Source organism: Aricia agestis, chromosome 17 (genome assembly GCF_905147365.1).
Source record: "Aricia agestis chromosome 17, ilAriAges1.1, whole genome shotgun sequence".
Classification (NCBI taxonomy): domain Eukaryota; kingdom Metazoa; phylum Arthropoda; class Insecta; order Lepidoptera; family Lycaenidae; genus Aricia; species Aricia agestis.
In genome coordinates this window covers 2,511,985-2,525,915 of record NC_056422.1, presented here as the reverse complement: position 1 = coordinate 2,525,915, position 13,931 = coordinate 2,511,985, and the positions used below count along the sequence as shown (strand labels likewise).

The 13,931-nt window shown below is 38.5% G+C and overlaps 1 protein-coding gene across 2 annotated transcripts in view; it reads right to left on the bottom strand.

Annotated features, from left to right (window-relative positions):
• LOC121735404 (rho-related GTP-binding protein RhoN-like) overlaps positions 1-13,931 on the bottom strand; it is a 96,363-nt gene that overhangs the window by 66,409 nt on the left and 16,023 nt on the right. The window contains exon 2 of one of the 2 annotated variants that reach the window (XM_042126230.1): positions 5,151-5,158. The exons of the other annotated variant lie outside the window; for it this stretch is intronic. The gene's annotated coding sequence lies outside the window, so the exon portion shown is untranslated. The remainder of the gene's footprint in view (positions 1-5,150; positions 5,159-13,931) is intronic. 2 annotated transcript variants of the gene reach the window in all.

Here is a 13,931-nt window from a genome sequence, read left to right as displayed (position 1 = left end):
GCCATCAGATCCTGGTAGACCTATTTACATGATTTGTTTACTAACTTTTGCTTAGCTAACAAACAGAAAAGATTAACAGCTGTCAAAAAACCTTAAAAAGCTGCCATTGCTTACGCATCCGTATTCTGTTTCTAAAGTGAAATATAGTATTCAAAAACATAACTGTTCTTTGCCAGCAGGGTAAAAGCCTTTACGGCTACATTTAACATTTCGGTTTAAAAGTTAACGCATATAACTTTAGGAATAAGCTTGTACATAATTTTGGTTTAGTTCTTGAACTAAGCTTTTATAGTTTATACTTTATAGTTAGTAGTTACAGACCTAGTGCTTTAGGACTTAACTGTTTAAAGTTAGTGTTAAAATTTTAGTAATATAAACTAAAACATTAAATCATATAATATAAATATAATAATTTACGCAATATTCCATAAGTAATAATTATTCAAGGGTCGCTGTATATTTCATAAAAAAATTCCAATATGTCAGACACATACAAATTACTAACATACAATATTTAGCTGGTGCCGCCCGCGACCATTGACGTACTTACATTTTTCCGGAATGAAAACCCTAATGTCAATCCCTGGAACTTAAAGTTTTTCCATACCAAATTTCACCAAAATTCGTTTAGTCGTTTCAACGTGCAGAGATAAAAGAAAGACAAACTTTCGAAGAATATGAATAAACTCTAAAACTAGGTCTAGTCTTAATATTTTTATTAAAGTTTAGGTCATAAAAAAACAACAAAAATTGTCTATTTCCTAAATGGCACATAAATTCCAAAGGTTAAGCGCACCTGCCTATTAAACTGTAAAAACTGTTTACCGCGCATTTAAAGGTTAATTTTACAGTTACCCATAACTAGTTACTGTATAGTTAAGGGTTATTAAGGGTTTAAAAGGTCCTAAAGTAACTTTATTTAAAGGGTTTTAATTGTTCTTAGCGATATAGAAGTTCCGAGATTTATCATGTATAATTCATATGCTCTCTTAAATCTGATTTTATTTAGGGACTTAAACAACACATAATTAGTATGAATAGCAGAATATTATTAATTATTATTATAAATTAATAACTAATTAATTAATTAAAAAGTCAGAGTAGGTACCTTGCCCACATTAATGTCTTAGTTTTTAAGTATTTTAAGTCTGTTTGTATACCCATTTATATGTGAGCAATAAAGTGTTTATCTATCTATCTATCTATCTACTTTCAAAAAATTCCTCAGGATATTTTTTGTTATGCCGCAGTCCGCACTCAATGACATTTAATAATTAACTTAAATTAAATGAAGGTTATGAAATAAACTCCATTAATTTCTATCAAATTATATGTCTCTAAGTACAGCCGTCAAATATTACTTGACTGTTATTATCACCAGAAAGCTAGTATTCACTGAGACAAAAGTCACTTCTCTCTGGTGAATTTTTAAACGCAATAAAGAATTCCAATTTGCATAAAAGTTAGTTTTATTTTTTATTTTGTCGTCTAGCTCAAAGCATAATAATTGAACAGACAGACTATTAACCTCATTGTGGTTATGGTAGCTATCGCGGTTTTTTAGGGTTCCGTACCCAAAGGGTAAAAACGGGACCCTATTACTAAGACTTCGTTGTCTGCCCGTCTGTCTGTCTCCAGGCTGTATCTCAAAAACCAGTATAGCTAGAATTCTGAAATTTTACAGAATGTGTATTTCTGTTGCCGCTATAACAACAAATACTAAAAATAAAATGGGCAGTTCCATGTAAAATTCTACCATAAACTAAGAAAATAAACAATAATAATAATAAATAAACGTTTATTCTGCCACCATTAAGTGTTACACATAATATAGGTCATATACGTCGGTCGAGTTGTAGTGTGGGTCACATAAAAACATTACTTTTGTCTTTAACTACAGTAAAATTACTTTTACATCAATAAAATTAGAAACTTTCCTACGTGACGCCGTTACTCAAATGATACCGGCATTAAAATTTGTCATCTTTTTTTATAACACCTAAACTCTAAAAAATATTTTTGTAGTGTCGGTTACATTCAATGATATTCTATGTTACTAACGTAACTAGATTGGAAGTTTACGGTAGCAACGCGTTGCCACTTCGAAGATGCCTGCAGGCATATCTCACATACATAATGACATAACGAATATATGACTTGACATTGTCTTTTGAACAAAAAAGTGGTTACGCATTTCTGAGAATCTTTTGTAAGACATTGCTACTCTAGTATTTTAGAAACTCATTGGTTACATTATAGAGTTGATCACGCCCAAAAGTAGCGTTTTGGTTGTTAGTTTTGGTGATAAATGGCGAAAATAGCTATAGAAAGCAGAGAGAGAGAAGCAGAAAGCTAAATTATTATTTTAAGAACCTGCCAGACCACCTCAAAGTCAAATATAATCCAAAATTTAGCGATGTCTGGAAATGGGAAGCAATTGTCACAAAAATTTGGCAGTAGAACATGAGATTCTTACAAATATCGCAAGAAAATAAGATAAAATTATTGATCTTTAAACTTTATTGAACGTAAGGTAGACCTGCAGAACTGGAAACCTTCTAAAGTAATAGCGACCGAAACTCCATAGTGTCTGGTCATTCTTGCCTCTATAGGGCTCATATAAAGGAAAATTTTTAGCTTAAAAAAATGACGAAAGTCTGCCTATTGCCGGCTCTTGGGTTATGTTAATAGTTTCTAGAAGATTTCGTGTTGAGTTATTTTTTTTACAAATTATTAGTGATTTCGTTTTTGTGATGAAGTTCAAAAAAAGCATTTTGATGAATTAACTAATTACTGATTTGCTTTTATATAATTTTAGAGTTCATATTGTACGTGCTGAGATACATACATTTTAAGGTGTCATGTAAAACTAGCGACTTTTACCTGCCCAAAGTGAGCGTAGTGTCGGTCACGTTTTGGGCTGTAGTGTCGGTCACAATTTCTTTTGCTAATAAATATTTTAAATAACTTACAGGTTTTAGGTAGCCATTTTATAATAGTTTGTTTCATGCACTTTCGATAAAAATACAAAGTAGAGTTATAGAGCACACAGAGAGGAAGATTATTGGTGTTTACATACACTCTCGGAAACGACTTCCTTTTGCATGTAGTGTCGGTCACGTTTATGTTTGACTAAATAAATGCTATTTGAAAACAACAGTGTACACCATTTTTTCTGCATGAGTTAACTTGTTTAATCTGCTACAAAGCCATCTTAAAATTGATATTAACATCATGATAGTAACCATAATATATGACAAAATAAAACGCAAGTCGTATGAAATGTAGAGTCAGTCACATATGGAATTGTCCAAATAAAATTAATAATTAAAAGGGGCTCCCATACAACAAACGTGATTTTTTGGCCTTTGGTTACAATTAGACACTTCATCACAAAATCCTTGATTTTATGTGTACTTTAATAATTAATAATAATATTAAAATAAAATAGATGTATGGGAGCCCCCATACAAAAAAACAATTTTTTGCCTATTTTTGCTCTTTATCGGTACGGAACCCTTCGTGCGCGAGTCCGACTCGCACTTGGCCGATTATTTCCTACATTTTAACAACCGTATTTACAGCAAGTCGTGAGTAAATATCTAGGATTAGAAAATAATAGAGCTGTACATGTATCAATCACAAATTGTTTCTATTTTCTTATCATAGAATTAATTTTCGAATGGTGATATTCCAGAGTCTTTACAGAAAGTGGTAGAAAGAGCAATTTAACAATAAATTATGATTTGGCACATCTAGGTCAATAATGTGACCAAAAAATAAGAATTAGGGCCATTTCGGTTTTTTTTTTTATTTTTTTATTTTTTATGAAATAAGGGGGCAAACGAGCAAACGGGTCACCTGATGGAAAGCAACTTCCGTCGCCCATGGACACTCGCAGCATCAGAAGAGCTGCAAGTGCGTTTCCGACCTTTTAAGAGGGAATAGGGTAATAGGGGAAGGTAGGGAAGGGAAGGGAATAGTTGAGGGTATGGAAGGGAATAGGGTAGGGGTTAGGGGATTGGGCCTCCGGTAAACTCACTCACTCGGCGTGAAACAGCGCAAGCGCTGTTTCACGCCGGTTTTCTGGGAGAACGTGGTATTTATCCGGTCGAGCCGGCCCATTCGTGCCGAAGCATGGCTCTCCCACGTATAATTTACTTTATAATATTCGGTGTATGTATTTTGATTATATTTTGTAGTATGCTGTTCGTTCCTTATGTTTATGGCTATTATTATATTTATTATGTTTATGGCGTAACTTTTTTTTATAATAAAGTTTTAAAGTGGACCCTGGAATAATGAAGTTATCTCTTTCATGCATACGAAGAATGAGAGGTACAATGAGATATTTAGCGTAAGTCAATGTGAATAGCCTTGAACGAATGTAAATTATGAATGAATATCACGTCATTCATTCAATCGTTATTCTTAGTAATATGTGAGTCGCACTTTACGCAAAGGCATGCAACTTGGATGTATTATTTGATATGTATTATTATTTGATGAGACTATAATAATATTATGTTAAAGAAACTACGGAAATTTCGAAGGACATAATCAAAATTTTAGGCAAAAAGAAACTATGGTTATTCATCATTATAATATAAGCTGTAAGTAAATCTATACTCCTCACTAAATATTAAAAATGCGAAAGTGCGTTTGTTTGTTACCTCTTTACGCCCAAACCGCTGAACCAATTTTGGTGAAATTTGCTATGGAAATACTTAGAGTCCTGGAAAAGGCCATAAGATACTTTTTATCCCGAAAAAATGTACGGTTCCTACGCAATAAACGAATTTCGTCGGAACGGAGTTGCGGGCGCCATATGGTATTATACAGTGTGTAACAAAAATAAGTGATAATACTTTAGGGTGTGTACGTGTTCCTTGTAGAGAGTTCACTGTGAAAGTAGCAGCTCTGAAAGACGAATTTTTTTTTCACTTTTGTATGGGCAAGGGCCCGAGCGTCACGAGTTTCCCCATAAAAAAGTAAAAAAAAATTTTGGTCTTTCAGCGCTGCTACTTTCACAGTGAACTCTCTACAAGGAACACGTACACACCCTAAAGAATTATCATTTATCACTTATTTTTATTACACCCTGTATATGTAATTCATCGTACCGTCTAATCGGTACTGGGTACTAAAACTTGCTTAGGTCCTAGTCCCTAGCCCCTAGGACCTAGGTAATTGGTATTCTCATCGCTTCTATTAAAGTTGTAATAGATTTATGGTGAGAGGGTAAACAAGCTCGACGGAGGACCTCTGCTAACTTAATAAATACGTCTGCCCACGTGTGAATTGATTAGGGCTGGCACCTACGAGAATTAAGAGTTTTTACCGACGAAACCTGTGTTTCAATCGAATTTTTACATGTCTGTTTGTCTGTTCGTATCACCCAAAGGTTTTTAAGGCTAGCGATCTCTTGTTTTTCTCTGAATTACAGAGCTAGATGAAATATTTTTTGTCTGGACTGTCTCTCTAATGTACTGTTGCCTTCCCAACCTTACTGAGCAGATTTCCATGATATGTAGTTTAGTAGTTTTCGGGTGTAAGGGCAACCAACTTACATCGCTGAACTAATTTTGCAGCAATTCTGTATGGTTATACACTTTAAGTCCCGGGAAATGACATACGAACAATTTTTGATTACGGAAAAATGTACGGTTCGCGAGAAGCTATTTTTTACGCAAAGCTGTTTCAGACGTAAATTAGCTTGTGATAAATAAGGAAGTGTGTAAAACAATAACCCTTATAATATTTATTCTCTGAAGTTGACAACCCTATCTCCCTGACTGGTTCGCACCGTAACGCGGCGCATCCATCATCCTGCACTCTGCAGGGCTTTGCCCTTTTATAAATACCAAGTAAATCGTCGCGACAGGCTAGTACTTAGTATTTTCTTCATTTTGTAGAAAACCTGCGATACTGGAATTAAACGTTAACTCTTACAACTCGCTTATAGTTAGTCGTCTTATCTATTTGCGTAAAGGTTTCTCTTCACGTTGGTCCGTGATGGAAAACCACGATTGCGAAGCTGTTTAGTTACAACATGTACCATCGAAGAAATAGATTCATAGGCAGTTGACTGACCTACGCCATTTGGTCGGATTATGTCAACTTAATGTAAGTCGTTATCGGAGCTGGGTTTGACAAAACGCATCCGAAATACGTAGGTTTGCCATCTGCCTATGAATCAATTTCCCCGATAGTACAATCGAAGTCGATCATGGGCAATCATAGACAAATATTAAACACGTTCGTATTCTTTTCTATTGGTTCATGGCCTATTCGATTGGTCGGTCGTCAACGCCATCCATACTATCACTAATTTCTCCCCGTTTTTCCACATTTGCTCTATATATATATATATATATTAGGGAAGGGATTAGGGTAGGGGATTGGGCCTCCGGTAAACTCACTCACTCGGCGAAACACAGCGCAAGCACTGTTTCACGCCGGTTTTCTGTGAGAACGTGGTATTTCTCCGGTCGAGCCGGCCCATTCGTGCCGAAGCATGGCTCTCCCACGTATAAGGTATATTTCCTCATTTTATTTCCTTCCTCATTTTATTCCTCAATTGTATTTCCTCAATAAATGGGCTATTTAACACTGAAATAATTTTTCAAATCGGACCAGTAGTTCCTGAGATTAGCGCGTTCAAACAAACAAATAAACAAACTCTTCCACTTTATAATATTAGTAACTTGTATAGATATTATAAATATGCGAAAGTTGCATCTTCACGTTTAAACCACTGAACCAATTTTGCTGAAACTTGGTATTGGAGATACTTTGAGTCCCGGGAAAGGACATAGGCTACTTTTTATCCCGAAAAAATGTACGGTTCCCGCGCGATAAACGAATTTTGTCGCAACGGAGTTGCGGGCGACATCTAGTAACTTCGTAAGCTTCATTGATGACATTTGCTCTGATAACACACAGCAAACTCAACGCTAATGGACTGTATAGCTATAGATTAGAATAGCTTTAGATTCACTCCACATTAATGTTATGAGATGTGAGGACAATGCATGGAGATGCACTCTCTACATACTAGCATCTTGGTTGTCTCTTATACTAATGTGACTTGAGATCAGCAGCCTTATTCCCGAAAGTATAAATATGATATCAAATTTTTGACACTTAACCTAGACATCTACCCTGCGTTCCATTTGATGTTAAAAACGATCAAAACGTTCAAAATGCCTCCTATTTTGAGCGTTTTGATCGTTTTTAACTACGAATAATAAAAACTAAGGAATCGTAACTCCTATACTATTACCGTTTTAAATTTGGTTCCTTTTGATCTGTCATGTAACGTCAGCCTAGTACCGCTCAAGGTCACCTAAATATTGCAAATGTATTGAAATGTGTGCCTAAGGTACACTTTTTTTGACAAGTATTGTGGAGCATGTTTTTTGACGGAGTTACTTTTCCTTAGTTTTTGTTATTCGTAGGTTTTTAACATCAAATGGAACGCGGGGCTAGAATACAGTTCGACAAGGCTTTAATTGAATGTGTCAATGTCAGTCAATGTGCGCTGCTGGTAAAGGAGAACTGTCAAAAATGACGTTTTGTATGATAGAAACGTTAGTTCCTTTTCTCGCCACGTTCAAAAACAGCCTTGTCGAACTCTAGAGCTATTTTAGATGTCTGATATCAGATTGATATTGATGGTTCGAGAATAAGGCTGCTGGTTACATAACCATATTTTAACATACACCTATTATCCTTTGGTAGTAAAAAAGTGCAACTATAATATGTAATAGTATTTTACAAAGATAAAACCGGGGTGTAGGTCGACCTCCAACTAGGTGGGACGACGATCTCCGCTTAGTTGCAGGCCCATGTTGGATGCGAGTAGCAAGAGATCGGTCATCTTGGCGTTCATTGAGAGAGGCCCATGTCCAGCAGTGGACGACTATAGGCTGATATGATGATGAAAACCGACTTCAAAATTGTACATTATAAAAATTTAAATTCCCTACCTCAAAAACTACTGTCGGTACCGATTCTGATGAAACTAGCGGAATTCCCTTAGTTGAACAATTACAACAAAAAATAATTTCTCAAATCGGACTTGTAGTTCCGGAGATATAATGCGAACACGAACATATTAATAACACCCCTCTTTTTTTTCGGGGGTTAAAAACATCATACATAGTAAGTACATTACGCTTTCGAAATTTGGCACATTTATTCAGACACCGATAGTCACTAGTATATGCAAAAACTGGGCAATTCTGGTAAATACATACTATACGGGTCGAATTGATAACCGCAACGACCGCAGGCATAGTTAAATTACACATTTAAACATGCATGTACAGTTTGTGTGTTCAGTGTTCTCTGTTGGAATCTACCCCACGACATCCGAGCCACGCTCCTAACCAGTGGACCACGGAGACCAGCTAATATAATATAATCCGCCATAGCAGAATCCCGGAAATGGCCAACGCTAGCTATATTTTTAGAACACAATCAAAACAGACAACAATAGACAAGACGTTCCATTTTCGAATCTCTCCCGCCACGTGCACAGGATGTTGATAATTTCGTACTGTCAACGCACATGTTACTAAACTTTTATTAGATTAGATTCTGAGTGCAGCCTAGCCTAGAATCATTAATGATTACTTAACTTTAATATAATGACATGAGCTCCATACTTAGGGTTCCCAACCCTCCCGGATTGCCCGGGAGACTCCGGTAATAATGCTTAACCTCCCGTCCTCCCGGAGACCGATAATTTCTCCGGTTTTTAAAAAACTAATAATGATTGCATAATATTATATTGACTTAGTGAAAAATTGTAAGTTGAAGTTGGACAGGACAATTGTATTATCTGTTCGAAGAAAATCGCTGGGCAGTGGGCTTATTAATGACTTCTTTACGAAATTAAAAGAGAGAAATGGTCCTGATACTATGTTCTTTCTCATATTAAAAACTATATATTAACATGTTCAAGCTATTCCATAGCTTTTATCGCTGGCTTTCATAAATAAATCTAAAACATCGTCTAACAATCTAGTACTAATCCCCCCCCCCCCCCCCCCCCCACACAATTCTCTCGGGTTGGTCCTTTCGAGAGTTGGCAACCCTATCCATACTGCATACATGATAATTGATGAGTCAAACTTTACATTAAATTAAAGTAATCGCTAATCATCAAAATAGTCTCTGACTGCGGCTGCAATAGTCTGCTGGGTATTTTGTCAAATCTAGCTTCAACTAAGTACATTTAAATATAAATAATCGGCCAAGTGCAAAATTCTCAAAATTAGGCTAAAAATTATGTTTTATATGGGAGTCCTCATTATTTTTTTTATTTTATTATTATTATTATATATTAAAGTTATAACTAAGGAGTTTAAGAAAAAATCAAGTACCTACCTGTTGCCATTATTAATATACTTAGAGCAAAAAAACCAAAAAAATGACGTTTGTTGTATGGGAGCCGGAACTACCCTTGAATATTAATTTTATTTTTAGTATTTGTTTTTACAGCGGCAACAGATATACATAATTAATAAAAAAAAATAACTCTCTAGCTATTACCGTTCTTGAGTTACAGCCTGGAGACAGACAGACGGACAGACGAACAGACAACGAAGTCTTAGTAAGTTTTTAAGGGTCCCGTTTTTACCCTTTGGGTACAGAACCCTAAAAAACGAGGGGTTGCCGGCAGAAGTAAAATCTGCTTCCTCTCTTACGCCGCACCAACAGTTTACTCTTCGTCTTCCGAATTTTCGATCAGATCACGTGTTCTGACTTCCGACATCTCGAAGAAAGTGCACAAGACATCTAAAGAAGTCCACTTTTTTAATGACAATAATATTATTTCATATTTGTAATATTTAGGTAGTTTAGGTACATGTTTTAACTATACTTTAAATAGTAAGTACTCAAACATATTTACAATTATAAATATCTTAATGATAAGTTATCAGTGGACTAACCGCCTTAACCAGATAAGAGCTAATGCGCTAAATATTGACACACTTAGTTCATCATTATTATTAACTAATACGTTTAAATAGGTTTTAATATTACTGCAATGTATATAATCACGCTAGAGGCAGCACGGGCACAGACAGTAAACAAAAAGTTTTTTGTTCGACGTTTCTGTCAATATTCTGATATGACATGTGTACGACATGTCGGATTTTGATTACATATTTACATGATTTAATCATTTTAAGCCTTGTCACGTTAATTTAACAACAAAATAGCAAGAAACAATACATAAACTAACCAAACGCATGTGTCAAAACTGTCATCTTGACATTTCTTTTGTCTATGTTTTTCGTTTCGCCATGACACTACACCATTACACTGACAGGGCTTAAGAGGATAATGGGGCTAGAGAAATGAAAGTACGTGTAATATCTATAGCTGTCTCCCTTACCTCAAGCCTATACCGCAGAACGCGATAGAGACAACTGCAGAAAATCAACGATTCGTTGTCCCCTGATTCCTTCTCCAAAACTTAACCGATTTAAGTACTTTTTTCATTAAAGATTAAAGAAAGGCTTGGGCTGTGTTCCTATGTTTTATTTTTTTTAGTATAATCTAGCCAAATCTGTTTTCTGGATGTTTGAACACAGTGGTAAATCTGGCCATTTTTTGGGCTTTTTAAACGTTCATATTGTTACGTGCTAGGGTTCGAGGATTTGGAGAGAAAGACCTGGTGACTCTCTTGAAGACTTTATTAACACTGCACTAAACACTAGGTCACAACACTTAGCACTAAGTCCAAACACTAATCACTAGGTCCAATCACTAAGCACTATCACTGTCCTAGGTCGTAGCCAAGTCGTAGGTTTCACTGGTTCACTCACTATTGATCACTTGATGTCGCCTCGAAGATCGCTCAGATTGAACTAACTTGCCGGGCTTGCCTGCGGCTCTTTTTATATGGCGAGACGAATTCCAGAAATTTCCCGATTCACGTAAACAAGTAAACAACCGTGGGAAATTTCTAGGAGGCTCGGGCATGTACTACAATAAAACTGCCGTCCTTGCGATAAGTGCAGTAAGTTGAATTTAATTTAGACCTTATGGACTCAGTCATGAGGTCTAAATTCAAACACGCTAACAAATAAAGGGTAAACACGTAAACAAACATTAGACTTTTTTAGAAGGTTCGAGTATGTACTTGCGCACCACGTGTCCGTATACCATGTACCGTAACACTACTCCCCTCTTAGAGATGCTCGTCCCGAGCATCATTGTTACTGCCATGGTAACGCGCCAGGCTGTTCCTACGACTACTCCTGGTCTGTGGTCCCTTTACAGCAGCGCAAGTAATACATCTGTGGCACCAATCCTGCACATCATCTCTCCAATGCAACCAGAAGAATCGTTCTCGCACTTTCCTTAGCATCCTCTTGACGCCTAGATGACTCCCTGATACGCCCTCATGTATCTCGCGGAGAACATCTGGTACTCTTGCCCTTGGGACAATTATCTGAAAATAGAACTCTCTGCCGTTAGCCTTCTGCCATTTCCGGTAGAGTAGTCCGTCCTGAAGTATCAGACTGTCCCATTGCTCCCAGTACGCCTTAGTGACAGCGCCAGTGGGTGCAACCTCACTCCAGATTGGTTTTATGTCACCCCGTTTCTTCCATGTGATGATGTGCCGAAGGTCGTCATCTCTTTCTTGAGCCTTTCTCATAGCTTCATTCTCCATGTGCCCCAAATTACTTGTTCTCTTTGTTCCGGTCCGTGCCTGGGAGGTAACAGTTACCGGGGCTTTCTCCGCGTCATCCAGTACTCGCCCCTTAGTTCTGGATTCTATTCATTCCCCGTGATTCCGGGTAGGGGACGAAACCGCTTGCTTCTTCAACTCCTCCATTTGTTCCTCGATCCTTTTTATCCTTGCCATCTGGGTCTTCTTCTGCGGACAGTTTAGCTGAAGATGGCCCCTCTCACCACACTTATAGCACATGGCTTCAAATCTTTTCCTCGTAGAAGCCTTAACTTCCTTGACTTCTTCAGAGACCTTGTAGATCTTATGGGTCTGCCGTATGTCATGGCGCACAGCCTCGACTTCCAAAGCATGCGCTAATGCTTCCTTTAACGAGGTATGGTGACCAAGTCTTACTGCAGCCCTGACCTCCAAGTCTTTGATTCCGTCGACAAATCCTTGAAGAATATTTGTGTGGACCATCTTGGTGTCGGCTCCTGGATATGCCTTCCTAACGAGTTTTTCAATTTCCAACGCCCATTGTTGAAGTCCTTCTCCTGAACGTTGGACTCTGTCACGCAGTTGGGCACAGAACACGTGCTCCAGGTGTCGCTCCCCGTATCTGGATTCCAGTGCCTCCATCAGGTCTTGGAAACCATTTCCCGTATGTGGCAGTGCCTCCAGAACCAACACAGCTTGCCCTCTGAGTGCAACAGTGAGAGCGGTCAAGCATTGCTCCTCCGTCCATCCGTTTGCGGTAGCAACAGTCTGAAATTGCCGACGATAAGCGTTCCAAGAAGTAGTGCCGTCGTACGGTGGCACCTTTACTCTTGGTCCTTGCGCCACACCAGTGACTCCACTAGACACCGCAACTCCCGTAGTTTCTAGGCGCACTACTCTCTTCTGTAGTTCTGTGAATCCGGTTTTCAAATTTTCCACAACCGTCTCTAACCCAGCAACTCGTTCTTTCATTACGTCGACATCTTTACGAAGCGTAGTCACCGTGTCACTGACATCCTTTATAGCCAGAAGCGCTTTCTCTTGGAGGTCCTTTTGTTGCTCTTGTGATTCTCGAATCGCTCTGATTTCAGCCTTTTGAAATTCTTGCAAAGCGCCGAGCTTGCTGTCTTGTGATTCTTGCAGAGCCTGAATTAACTCAATTAGGCTTTGTAATTGGGGAGCCACTTGAGGGGCCGCAGAAGCTACGGGCGATGCATGGTGGCTGGAGCCAGTAGGCAGGGGTTGAGCAGACGGAGCTTGGTGGGCGGAGCTAGTGGGCGTGGCCTGGTGGGCGGAGCCAGTGGGCGTGGCCAGTGGGCGTGTCCCGGTGGGCGGAGCCAGTGGGCGTGGCTTCAGCCAAAGTGGGCGGAGCCTGGTGGGCGTGGCCAGTGGGTGGGGCCTGTCTCTCAGTGGGCGGAGCTTGGTCCCCAGTGGGTGTGGCCTCCGCAACTCCCCTCTCGGAGTCAATGGCAGCAGCTCGCTGCGCCCTTGTCCTGACACTCCCCTTGAAGTCCTCTCTCGGAGTCAATGGCATCTCCAAATCCCACTTCTGACACCAGTTGTTACGTGCTAGGGTTCGAGGATTTGGAGAGAAAGACCTGGTGACTCTCTTGAAGACTTTATTAACACTGCACTAAACACTAGGTCACAACACTTAGCACTAAGTCCAAACACTAATCACTAGGTCCAATCACTAAGCACTATCACTGTCCTAGGTCGTAGCCAAGTCGTAGGTTTCACTGGTTCACTCACTATTGATCACTTGATGTCGCCTCGAAGATCGCTCAGATTGAACTAACTTGCCGGGCTTGCCTGCGGCTCTTTTTATATGGCGAGACGAATTCCAGAAATTTCCCGATTCACGTAAACAAGTAAACAACCGTGGGAAATTTCTAGGAGGCTCGGGCATGTACTACAATAAAACTGCCGTCCTTGCGATAAGTGCAGTAAGTTGAATTTAATTTAGACCTTATGGACTCAGTCATGAGGTCTAAATTCAAACACGCTAACAAATAAAGGGTAAACACGTAAACAAACATTAGACTTTTTTAGAAGGTTCGAGTATGTACTTGCGCACCACGTGTCCGTATACCATGTACCGTAACAATATCTTGTTTAATAATTAAATTATAAAAAAAAAGAAAACATAGGGATATTGTATTAGTGGCCGTAGACATTCAGGAAAAAAATTATAACTCTACTTCAGGGAGGAAACAGGGGACAACGTTTGTATGGAAAA